Below are 12,522 nucleotides of genomic sequence, written 5' to 3'. Positions count from 1 at the left end.
TAGCTTTGGCTGTGGCTATGCCATGCCTGGTTCATATTTCTCTGCCTTTACTCTGCTTTCTTCTGCCCTTACTTCACCAAGAAAGCTCTCTCTCATCTTTTTGTGCGTATTTTTCTGTATCCAAAGGGAGACAGTAAGACAGAAGGTGCAGACTTTTTTAGCAGGATCTGTTGTGGTAGGACTATGGTTTCAAGCCATTCACATGGTGGGAAATGGTTCCAAACTAAAAGAGGGGACATTTAGACTGGATATAATGAAAAAGTTTTTTACAGTAAGGGTAGTGAAGCACTGGCACAAAATGCCCAGAGAAGTGGTGGATGCCCCATCCCTGGAGACACTCAAGATCAGGCTGGACAGAGCTCTGAGAAACCTGGTCAAGCTGTAGGTGTCCCTGATCATTGCAAGGGAGTTGGACTAATTGATCTTTAAAGGTTCCTTCCAACTCAAATTATTCCATGTTTCTATGATTATATGACTTTTGAATAAGCTGAGCTACTTCTGCTGCAGTATTTATTGCTGTAATTAGCATACACATCCCTTGTTTGCCACATGGATATATTATTTCCAAAGCTGTTTTCTGCAACTCCTTTGTCATTGCCAAGATCATTGATTATATGTTGAAATTCTATAAAATATTTTGTATCTCGTAAATAAGGTATGAATCTTTTTTCATGCTTAGATGTGAAGCACAGTTTGCTCTTTTGATCCAAAATAAGGAAGTGAGTAGGACTTAAGCAAAGAGAGTAAAGATGTCTAGATTTGTGATCCAAGGAAACACTTACAATCATGATAACACCAGGCTGAGAGTTTCTGCATCACCTCAGTATAGCGTGTTTGGTAGAGAATTTGATTTAAAAACTTCAGGCTTGGAGATATTGTAGTGCTTAATTTCCCAAGAAAAGATGCCTATGGGAGATTAGAAATATCCCCAAGGGATGATAATTCTGAATGCACAATAACCTTCTGAGTTTCAGCAGTTGGTTAATTCTTACCATGTGTTGCTCTTGTTCTGTGCTGCGGGAGGATGGGGCTCCGAGGCCACATGCAGATCCTGTTTCCCCTTTCTCAGGGGATTCCCACTGCTTGGAGAAGCAGCTTATGTTCATTAGGGGAAAAACTGAATTCCACCGCATGCAAGGAAGGTTGTGAGAATTTTCCTTTGTAGAATTTTCCTTTCTCAATTTTGCCATGGGGGACATACTCCAACATTTTAAATTTTAAATTTAATACAGCTGAAATTTAGACTTTTGTGGGGGAGAGGGGATAGGAATAAGAGAGGAGAATTTTGATATCTGCTGCTGAAAAGGGAGGAGAGGATAACAATCTTCTAGCAGTGAGAATTTGTGGCATGAGAGAAGGAGTAAGGACAAATTTTGTATTCATTGCTATACAAGGGAAAGAAGAGTTATATGGAAAACAGGATTTTAAAAAAGACTAGAATGCAAGAAACAGTCTGTAGGAAAAAAATGAAAATGCTGCCTCTGGGAAAAGAGATGTGGGCAAGTAGAATCACTATTGTATAAAATCAGCTGTTCTAGAAGAAAACAATGGCAAAAAAGGCAGACCATAATATTCTTTTTCTAATACTGTTTTTGTCAAGTAGAAGACTGAGTCCTGTTCTGAAATTCTTCTGAAATCCCGTGTCTATCCTCCCCATTCCTACACACTCAGACTGACTCTCCTGGCCATGTTTCTTCAAATCATTTCTTCCACTATTTTTTTTTTTATTTCCTAGACTCATATCTGAGACACTTTGGCGGTAATGATGTTTGGACTAACATACCAATGATTCACAGCTAGAATTTCTCACTTGTGCTCCTCAAAGATCTCCATATATTGTTCTCTTTCTAGCACAAGTGTTTTAAATTTTCTTGTTCCTAAGAGGTTATGTCTGCATGTTAATAGCAGTTCTGTTCAAGTACCTAGTTATCCTGCTATCTTGTCATCTATACAGAGGGTAATACAAAGCAGTTCTGACTTTATTTTGAGCTGTTCACCGGGTTTTTCTTCCATTCATTAACTGCCAGGAGTTGTGGTATTTTGCAAAAGTAAATTGTCTACCTCACAGACTCATCATGAGGAGCATTCCATGTCACAGTCTGTATTCACAGGCTCTTAAATATCTCATTAATTAAATCCTCGGTGTGAAACTACAATAAGAAGAGCTGTTGTTCACCAGTATCCTTAGCAGTGAGATATTCTGGTCACAGCTGGCATTAGAACTGCTACAAACTCAAATCTTCATCCTAGTTTCTGCTGGATATGAGAACCAGCAAGGACTGAAAGAAAAGAAAACAAAAAAGCACAGTTGTCTGTGAACAAATACAGGATGGAAAAATTCACAAATAATTCTGAAAAAAGCTCCAAAAGATAGAGGTGGAACATCACAAGGAGATGAACTACACCTCCTAGTTCCTGATAAAAATGTAATTAAAAATTACTATGAGGATAAAGCAGTCGTAGGCTGTGCTGGATGTCACATTGCTCAGGTGGTGGGAAGGCATTTGGCTTTCAGCCTTTTGTCTCACAGCTTACTCGGAATCTGTGGTATTTTCTGTAACCACATACTTGAATATGTGGCATTGCCTTTCTGCCGTTGCTGAGGTTTAGCTAAAATTAAACTGTTTTCAAACCAGTAAATGTAAACTTTAAGTCTCTTTGCTTGGCTAGTGCCAACATCAAAGAAAGACTTGTTCCCTGCATAAACCACCTTCCAGACTTGCCTTTTCTCCACCCTGTTCTCTTCTCTGTGTCTCCAGATTGCATCTACTTTGAATACTCCCCTTGTCCTGGTCTTTGGTGTGCTTCCGTCTTATCAAGTGGCAATCACACCTTCGAGTTTTGAATGTTTTAGCTACACTGCTTTGTTTCTGATTCTCCTTCAAGAAAGACGACATTTGAGGGAACTTGGCACAAACATCCTCTGAAGATATACTTGCACATTTCAAGAAGACACTTCTCAGCTGCAGCATTTCTGGATCAGCGTGTGCTTACAATAGAGAAAGCTTTGGAAAATGTCAAATACTAATAAGTTTCCACCAAATATAAGTGAACTGAGCTAGTCCAGTCACATAAAGCAGCTTGATTTACTAACTGTCATACGAAAGGCAAAGTATGAAAGACCAGATGACTGCTGAAGATAAGAATTTTGCCTTGAGGATGAGAGGTTGCAAGAATTATCTTTTTTTTTTTTTTTTTTTAATCTTAAATTTACACTATTAGAAAATATTTGTCCTTCTTTTGCTTTCAAAAGAAAAGCTTAAACCTTCAGGAAAGTGGTTTTCTTAGATGTATAAATATAGAAAAGCTGTATAATAGGAAAAAAAAAAGAGTTACAGTTTTCTGACCTTGACTGGAAGCAGTAACAGAATCAAAAAGTCATAGAGTTGTAGATAGAATATTCCAAGTTGGGAGGGATCCATAAGGGTCATTGATTCCAACTCCTGGCTCCACACCAGAGCACCAAAAAAATCAAATCCAATATTTGAGAGCATGGTCCAAATGCTTCTCGAACTCCAGAAGCTCAGGGCCATGAGCACTGCCCTGGGCAGCCTGTTCCATGCCCACCACTCTCTGATGAAGAACTTTTTCCTATTTTAATATCTTCTGATATTACAGGCAACACGGGTCTTAAAAAAAATGGGACTTTCTTGTCCCAAGCCTTTATTTTAAACTTTTCTTTATAAAAGCATCCTAAAGTCTAAAACTGCTTTTAAAATTCAGTCCTTTATTTTTATTGCTTTTCAAATTGTTTTATTGGTGTAAATATTTATTTGTGCATTATTGAATTATTCTGCGATGAATCTTCAGCAGCAGAATGGCTGCACAAGGGCTGCTGGATGATTAAGTTGGTGAAGACCAAGGCACTGTATTTCGTGGCTCCACTGTTGACAGTCTGACGAAGACCATCAGCCTGCTTGTGGACAGCAAAGAACTTTGTGGAGGCTCTGCCTCACACGGAAGCAGCTAATTAGTTTCTACACTGATAGCACAAGTCGGTGGACAGTGATGCATACTGCTTTCTTTGTTCTATGATTATGAATATTGGGACTCTTCAGAATGCTGGAGGAAAAATTTGTAAGCCTAATTTAAGCTGTTACAGGAAGTTGCATGCTATCATATAAGTAGATTATGGACTGCTGGCCAAGTTCTGAAGTTTTATAAACATCTTGCTCATTTCTGACGGGGCATTGCTCTTTCTGAAGCATTTCCACTTAGTCATTGGCTACTCACCAAGAATGATTGATCAGAAACATTTCTCTAATATAAGTCAGCCTTATCAAGTTTAAACACAAATATAACTCCTACAGCCAGGATGTTATACATGCTGCAAGCGGGAGGGACGCGAGCAGCTGTGAGTGCTGTTTACCCAGTCTGAATTGCTCTTTGCTTCTTTGAATGGGCTGAGAGCTGCTGGGCAGAAAGAGCAGTTCCCAAAGATTTTCAAATTGTTTTGCCTTAAGAGCATGTGGTTTGCCTTTAATTTTATGCCTTGATATCAGTACACTGTATGGGCTAAAAATAAAGAGACAGAAATGTTAGGTATGCTGTCGTTTTATTTATTCCACTGATTTCACTGCCAGCTAATAGTAGAAAATGCCTTCCTGCCATATACTCCTTCCATATCTCAGAGGCTCCTTTGAGCTGGCTAGAGTTATATTTTTCTCTCTGTGATGGTACCATAAAAGTACACTGAACAGACTTGAGCTGACTCATGGCTGGGGCAGATGATGCTTACAGCTCAGCTGATTTTGGATAGCATCAGAGGTTATTTATACAAAACGCTGAAGGTTTTCAAGTGACTTCTGTATTCTTCATTATAAAAACTGCATTTTGTGGCAGGCACCTTGAGTGTTTCTGTAACTATTTCATCTATTCTACTTTGTCCTTTTTCAGTGTAAGTTAACTGAACTGTATTGTTTGCATGCATGCTTTTTCAGTTTTTGCTTGGGGAAGGAAGGGACTGAAGTGAAAATGAAGGTTGTCATTATCTGGACACTTTCATCTCAGTTGTACTCTCAGGAGCAGCCTTGACTTCCAAGGCTTCCAATTGCTAACAGGAAATTGATTCACCTGTTGGAAAAGGTCCAGGATTGCTTGTGACATTAAACATGCAGAGGAAGTTTTGCCCTTTGTTCTGATTCAGTCGCTGGAGCAACACCAAATGACATAGAACTGATAAATCCATGTACATATATACCACCTTACTCTTTTTTTTTTTTTTTTTTTTTTACCACTTACTACTTTAAGAACTATGATATGCCTGGAAATAAGTTTTATCTTGGAATACAGGAAAATGTATAACTTAACTTAATGATAACTTAACAGATTTTTTTTTCTCACTAAGTCATTTTGATAATATTTTTTTGCAGATGTTATTGTTAAAGCAAATGCTTGGTGATGAGAAAATTGCCTGTTTTTGTTTGACACTCAAAAATAATTATTGGTTGCAGTTTCACTCTGAAATCTGATTTAGCCTTTTGATCAGTGGTGGAAGAAGTAACCTGGATGCAGGAAGCAAAACAGGACTTAAATGCCTACTCAGGCATAATTTATATCTAAAAGGAAATCCCAGTACAGTTGCATTAAATGATCTGTTATATGACAGAGGAGGTTTCATCCACCAGACTACACAATATGCAGTTAATTTCTTGCAGCAGTCCATTGACTGGCTTTGCACAGCTCACAGTATTTAAAGTTTAATTTCTCAAGCTTATATCCAGTAATCAGGAGTGTTCCCCAGTGGCTCAGAGCTGGATCCTGGCTAAAGGATTGTGGACTCCAACATCAGCTTGTTGCGTTTTAGATGTCTCTCCCTGTCACCTTTTCATTCCATTATTAGTAAATAGAAGACAGATTTTCTGGTTTTAGATTTCTTGAAGTGAGGGAAATGAAGTGGAATTATTATGTGAATGGAATCTAACTTTGACCTGTGTCTATACACGTACATACCTATGCGTACGTATGTATGCTATAAATACATATACAAGTATGTATGTGATTTCCAAAGATTTTCAAATCTTCTGCTTTCATACTCTTCTAGGAAGTGACAAATTTCTTTTTTGTGTTAAAAAAACTCCTTAGTTTAACTGTATCACAGTTGTATCTGTCTGTACTCTTTAATTTTACTGTTCATTCGTAACATTTAAATAACACACATAAATGAAGCAGCCATTTACTGAATTTTTAAAACTTCATGAGCTAAACATTAAGGACTAAATTCAAGACATAAATGGCTCTCCTCTTGTTTCTTCAGCGGTGTTGTTATGACATTCTCCAAGGAGAGCAGAATGTCCCTTATCAACCTTTCAGTTCCCATGCTTCATGTTCCTGACCTTCATGTTCCTGACCTTCATGTTCCTGACCTTCTTACTTCTAGAAATAAGTGAGTTACACTGAATTTTGGATAGAGTATTAGATCTGAATTCCTCTAACATTTGCTGCCATATGCCCCTCAGATGCTACACTGAAAACATGAAGCTTGTGAACCCATGAGAAACTGGTGAAGCATGTTCTGCTGAGCATTTGTAGCCTTTTGGTTTTCTTGCTTTTTAGATGTTAACACTTCCACTTGAGATCAGCATGTATTATGCAAGGAAATTGCTCTTCTCACCTCCTGTGGGGAATTTGGGCAGGAGCATACAAACTGGTGTATTTCTGGTTGTAGCACCCTATTTCTGACAGCATGCATGTGCTGCTGGCATTGTGCGGCAGTCCTGCTCTTTTCCTTGTTTTATCTCCTGGATTTGAGTTATCACAGTGAATAAATGTCCCATGTCTGCCAAAGCGTGTTTCACATCGCAGGCTGCCAGTCTCCATTCCTTTTTGGCTGCCCTAAACACCATGTGGCTGCTATGGCCTTTCCCAGCTGCTCAGCTACAGCCATGTTTTTGGCTGCTGGTGCTGCTGGCCAAATCTTGTGTCTCCTGGATGGCTCCTCTTGGGCTGCCCCTGGTCAGCCCCTGCCTTCAGAACACCAGGCAGAAGCAGCAACAGCTAAAGGTCGACCCGAGTAGATCTGAGGGCAGAGCAGCATGAATGGCATACTGTGAAAAGGAAATAAATATAATTCAATGGTTCAGGATACATTCTTCAAAAATATTTTTCAGGCAACCAAAAATGTTTGTGTCTCATGTTGAGTGAAAGTCCACTACAGGGTCCAAATTTTATGGGACACACAACTTACACCTGTTTCTAGCCAGAGGATGAAAAATATTCCATGTTTCTCTATTGAACTGGGATAAGACTTGAGCAAATATTGTAGAAATAGAATTTGGCCATACAAGGTAGAAATATTACATATAGAATCATTTTTGCTGCCAGATGTAAGTTATTGTTCAAGCATGCAAATTGGAGGACCCAAAAGGAAAACCTAGCAGCCTGGTGGACTGCTTATTCTGTTGTTTCCCACTGCACTGGAAATTACATTCTTGAAAACAGTATTGGCAGACTGGCTGGCTGTTTTCCTGGAAAATAACTTCTGACTAAATAATAGGGCTTGATGGAAACTCCATGGAAACTGGGGTGTCAGCTCTGTTTCCAGCTGCTGACCTCGTCCATGGCTCTGTTGTAGCCACTGGATCTTTCAAAGTGTAAATCCAGCAGTTTCCTCCCTGACAGACTTCCAAATCTTTCCCTTTGCTGTGCAGAGGGCTCTCTTCAGACACTTTACAAGTCCATGAACTTTGAAGGAATGGCTATCAGGAATTGCCAGTTTGGTGACAGTAATTGGGTAAACCCATTTCATGCAGAGTCTTTGGCCTCGTGGACCAAGTTAAATTGTAATACCAAAAAAGGGAAATTAGTTGAAATCAAGCATGAATTTGGTTTGGTAAAATATCTCAAGCAGTTGTTTTTGCAAATGCTGGGCTCGGGGTTTTTTTTAGTTCCTAAATCAAGAGTTCCTTGCAAGATTTGGTGTCTTAGCCAGAGTACATATTTTAATGTAATGGTGATATAAAGAGCAAGAAAAGAAAATGCACAGACCGTAGAACAATTTTATTTAATGTGACAAAGCTGATTCTTTTTTCTAATAGCTTAAATAACTATTTGGTGTTATATTTTGTTTTCATTTTCATTTCAATAATGCAGAGCTACTTAAGTTTTTTTTTTTTTTTGGTACGTTACTCATTTGTGTAGGCAGTGAAATAAAACAGCAGCATAAAGGTCCTGGCAGAGGCTTCTGAAGATAGAAACTGTACAATAGGTGTGGTGTGCCTTTCCTCTGGGTAATAATTCTGCAAGGCAGGTCAGCATTGCTTCAAGTGGGATTGTCTCATTTTAATGCTGTTAAGTGAGTGGATATGCTATGATTTCTTTTTCCCATTACATGTTGCCAAAATAGTTTTAAAATCAGATTTCATTAAAACAAGGCAGAGTTCTTTGCACACAAGTAGTTAGGAAGAAAAGAGATAGCAGTTTGTTCAAGAAAATTAAGAATATCCAGGTTTAGTGTACAGAGACACCAACCCTCTACTGGAGAGTAAAGGTACATGTGGCAGTTGGTTCTCCTCCTGTCTCGTTTTCTTGGGAAGGAAGAAGGGAAAAATATTCTCCCATAGTTTCCTGAAAACTCAGACAGTGTCAGCAGATGTGGAACCGTAGAGTTCTTCATCACCGCACTAAACTGAGTGCAGCAGTGAAGGGATGTATGTTGATGCTGAGATAGAGCTTATTGCAATAGTTAGAAAAGTTTCCATTTGCAACACATTTATTTTAAAAATTTGGCCTTTTTTTTTCCAGTTTAGCCTGGAAACATCCTAGTCAGCCAGAGGCTGCTGGACCTGCCTGTCTGCCAGCTTGGGGCCGTACCTGACGCTGTGCTCCAGGGCTGTGCTGCACTGGTGTTGTCCAGCCCCAAGCTTCCCTAAAGCCTTGTTTTTGGGAACAGCCTGCCATATCAAAGCTATCCCTATTTGTAGTTAGCAGTGTGAGATTTTTTGACAAAATGGAGCTGCAGAAGCAATCTTCTAATTAGCTTTGAGATCAATTCATTTAGTCCTGTTATGGGCACCCAAATGCAGAGATAGAAGTTGCTGTTTTTCAGTGTGACCTTGGGTTAATTTTAGCTTAAATAAAGATTTTGGTAGAGTTTGTAAGCAGAGTTTTGCTTTGTTACCCTGAGCCATTGGCGCATCTCTGGAGCTGGCTGCTGGGGAAATGGCAGTGCCTGCCTGCCCAGGGCTCACGTCCTTCCTGAAGGTATTGATCATTGCTGGAGACACAGGAATGAATTAAGTGACTGCGGTAGAATCATTCCTACATATTTGTGTGCAAGGTCAAGCCCTTGGTGAAGTTTATTCTGCTTTATATAATATAATAATATATAATCATAATATGTTCTCTCTTCCTGCAAGTTTGCTTCCAAATACGTTTTCTGCTGCCTGTCAGGAGCTCAGCTGATCTTGCAACCTTTGCCTTTGTGAGGAGGTTTAACACGTTTCTTTCCTCTACTTGTTTCAAAACATTTGTAGGCACTTATTTTTCATAAGAGATTTATGTTTGTCTCCTGAGTTTTCATTGCAATTGGAAGAATCAGTGCTAATCATCTGAATATGCGGAGATTGGCTAGGGAATGAAGGGAGGAGGATTAACACCTTATAGATATTCAAAAGGCACTGACATCAAGGATGGAGGGGAGTTTTCTATGACTATTTAGAAGCTTATGCTAGAATCGGGAATAACTGTCTCAAACAGAGCAAAAACTTATTTTTGGGCAAGTGGAAGGTGCCCCAGCTTTACTGCTTTGTAGAAGAAACACCGGAGATAAAAGCCTTATGTGTCATCATTCAGTCCTGAGCACTCTAGATTTCAGCTGTAGAAGGATGGAAAAGTTGATGTGAGTTATGCTGAAGTTCTCTAGAAAGGAAAACATTTATTAGCATTACTTAAACAGCTTACAAGAGTGAAGGCAGCCCACAGCTGGAAAATAAGACTAAAAGGAAGGCACCACCCATGCCCTGGGAGGATCAGCCTGGTGTGGATCTTTTGTCTGTACGTTTGGGGGGGCAGCTGGTGATGGGCAGTGTTGGGAGCCAAGACGTGGCAGGCTGAGCAGAGCTGCGGGCCTGGCTGCAGGTTGAGCTGTGTGGAAAGAGACATCATCAGCTTGCATCCACTGCATCAGCCCAGACTTGGCATGCAGGTTGCCAGTGCATGTTCAGATATCCCTACCTGCTGCTAGAGTGAGCTTGCCAGCCTGACTTCATCTGATCTGATCCTGGAGCCTGCTGTTGCTGCAGGGGAGGAGTGGCCCTTTCCTTTTTTTTTTTTTTTTTTTTTTTTGAGTAAACTCCCTGAAATGGGCTGACTTTTGGAAATGTTTGTGCCTTGGACTCATAGCCCCTTTCTAGGAAAATAATAAACCACATCCCACTGGATGATTACTGGACAGCACAAAACAACCCTGTGCTCATATTTGAGGTTCTATCATGGGAGTTATGCACAGAAGCTCTAAAGAAACTGCTTGGGGGGCCACTGTTTTAGTTTTGGATGTTTTCTTTCTGCTAAAAAAATAAATGGAATAACTCAAGACCATGGCTTACTCAAGGAACACCTTTGAAGCTGTATGAGGCACTGTTAATATGGAAAAGTGAGATCAGTAGCCATCTCTGTCCTGCTTACTAAGACAGTCTGACACAAACTGTGCTACAGAGAACCATTTCATACTGGGGGATGCTCTTATTGTTTTCTCCATATCTTTTCTACTCCTTATTTTATTATTTAATTTAATTTGATTTTAAATTTGGGGATCAAAACTGCACACAGTATTTAAGATACATCCACATCATTGTCATATATTTTCAAATCGTGAAATTGTACAATATGAGGCTTTCTTAAAACACGTGCTTTCAATTATACTCCTTAGTTACTCATTAGACCTACTTTAGAACCTATTCACGCAGAGAGACAACTTTTCTTCAATTTAGCTGGAAATGTAACATTGGAACTTGGAGGAGTCTTCATTAGATGACACTATCACCAGCCCAAGAACATACTGGAGAAATTTTCTTACTAATACCGAATACGGTAGTTTCTAACATTTATTTTTAACCCCACTGACCTGTTTTCAGAAATGATGGGGGATGACAGAACCTCCTTCTTTCTCTACTTTGCTGTTCACTACTATACTCATTCTTTCATTTATGCATCTCCATTTTCTTAATTTCATTTATAGTTGCCTGCTCTGCTTTCATACCTTTTCTTCTCTTTCTCTCTTACATCCTTTTCTCTTTAATCTTCCACATCTTCTCCCCCACTATTTATTCAGTTCAATGCATTCTCCCACCCTGAGTGGAAAAACACATTTAAAATCTCCAAGGAGGCTCATAGGGTGGAAGCAGTAGGAAATGAGGGTGCAGAAACAAAGAGGAAATGGTGCAGCTCTGTCAGCAAAAGGGGGAAAAACTGTCAAAGAGAGAGACTTATATGCTAAAAATCCAGCTGGAACTGAGACCATTCCTCTTGTCCTTCTTCGTAGCTTTGCCTCACTGAGCTGGGGCTTTGGAGCCTTTATCCATAAAGATAACAGAAGGAGAAACAGAAACACCCATAATATAGTAAACTACACGAAGAAGCACATCACTGACATACTTGGTTTTGAAAGACACCAAGAGTAACCTTTGAACCAGAGTTTATTCCATTGAACAAGAGAAGCTGAATTTGTTTTCTGAGAATGGATTGTGAGAGCAAGTATTTCTGGGTGAGATGTTTTTTACATTCCAGAAATAACTGGTGATTTATGTGTGCTGTACTACGAAATACTAAATTCTAAATAAGTACAATTTTAATTTCCCAATGTACTGTTTATCCCTTCCTCAATCTTTAATAAAAATTTAAGTAAGACTTGAAACAGCTTTTCCTGCTGGACACATGCTCCTCTCTACTCTGAGACAGAATCATTTTGATCACTGGCATTTCATCCAGAGCCCCTCAGCTTATGCCTGTGTTTCTGTTGGTGCTGTAGCTCGCATTAATGAGCTGGAGTCAAACCGAAATTAGCTTGGTTACTGATAGCTCTGTAGAAACGGCCAAATGAAACTTAAGATTGTTTGCAGTACCTGCCTGGAAGGCTCTGTGGTTAACTAGAGTTGAGCTCTGTGGTATCATGGTTATGCCCCTTGTCATATCTGAAGTAGATGGGGAGCAGCTATTCTGTGCTTCTGTGCATATTAGCCTAAATTACTGCTCAAGCTGCAGTCATGACATTCCTTCTGCAGGGAAGAAACCAGCCAATCTCCACTTACCATTTAAAATACCATTGCCAATGTCACCAGCACTTCCTAAAATCAAATTGCTGCAGACTACATGTATAAAATAGTTTTCACTTTTATATTAAGAAACAATATGTCTTGGTTTGTCAGATATGATTTACTTTTTATAGCACAGTTCTTCAGTTTTCTAGACACTAACATCTGCCTGCTTATATTAGCAAAGCAATTTTGGACTAATTTGGAATTCAGAGAGGACAACCTGTCAGTATTTCTCTTTTACCCTTTTCAAAATAAATCACTTTTCTGCTCA

This window comes from Meleagris gallopavo, chromosome 6 (assembly GCF_905368555.1).
Source record: "Meleagris gallopavo chromosome 6, MGAL_WU_HG_1.1, whole genome shotgun sequence".
NCBI classification, from domain to species: Eukaryota; Metazoa; Chordata; class Aves; order Galliformes; family Phasianidae; genus Meleagris; species Meleagris gallopavo.
The sequence above is the reverse complement of the archived record's forward strand: the minus strand, read 5'-3'. Positions refer to the sequence as shown.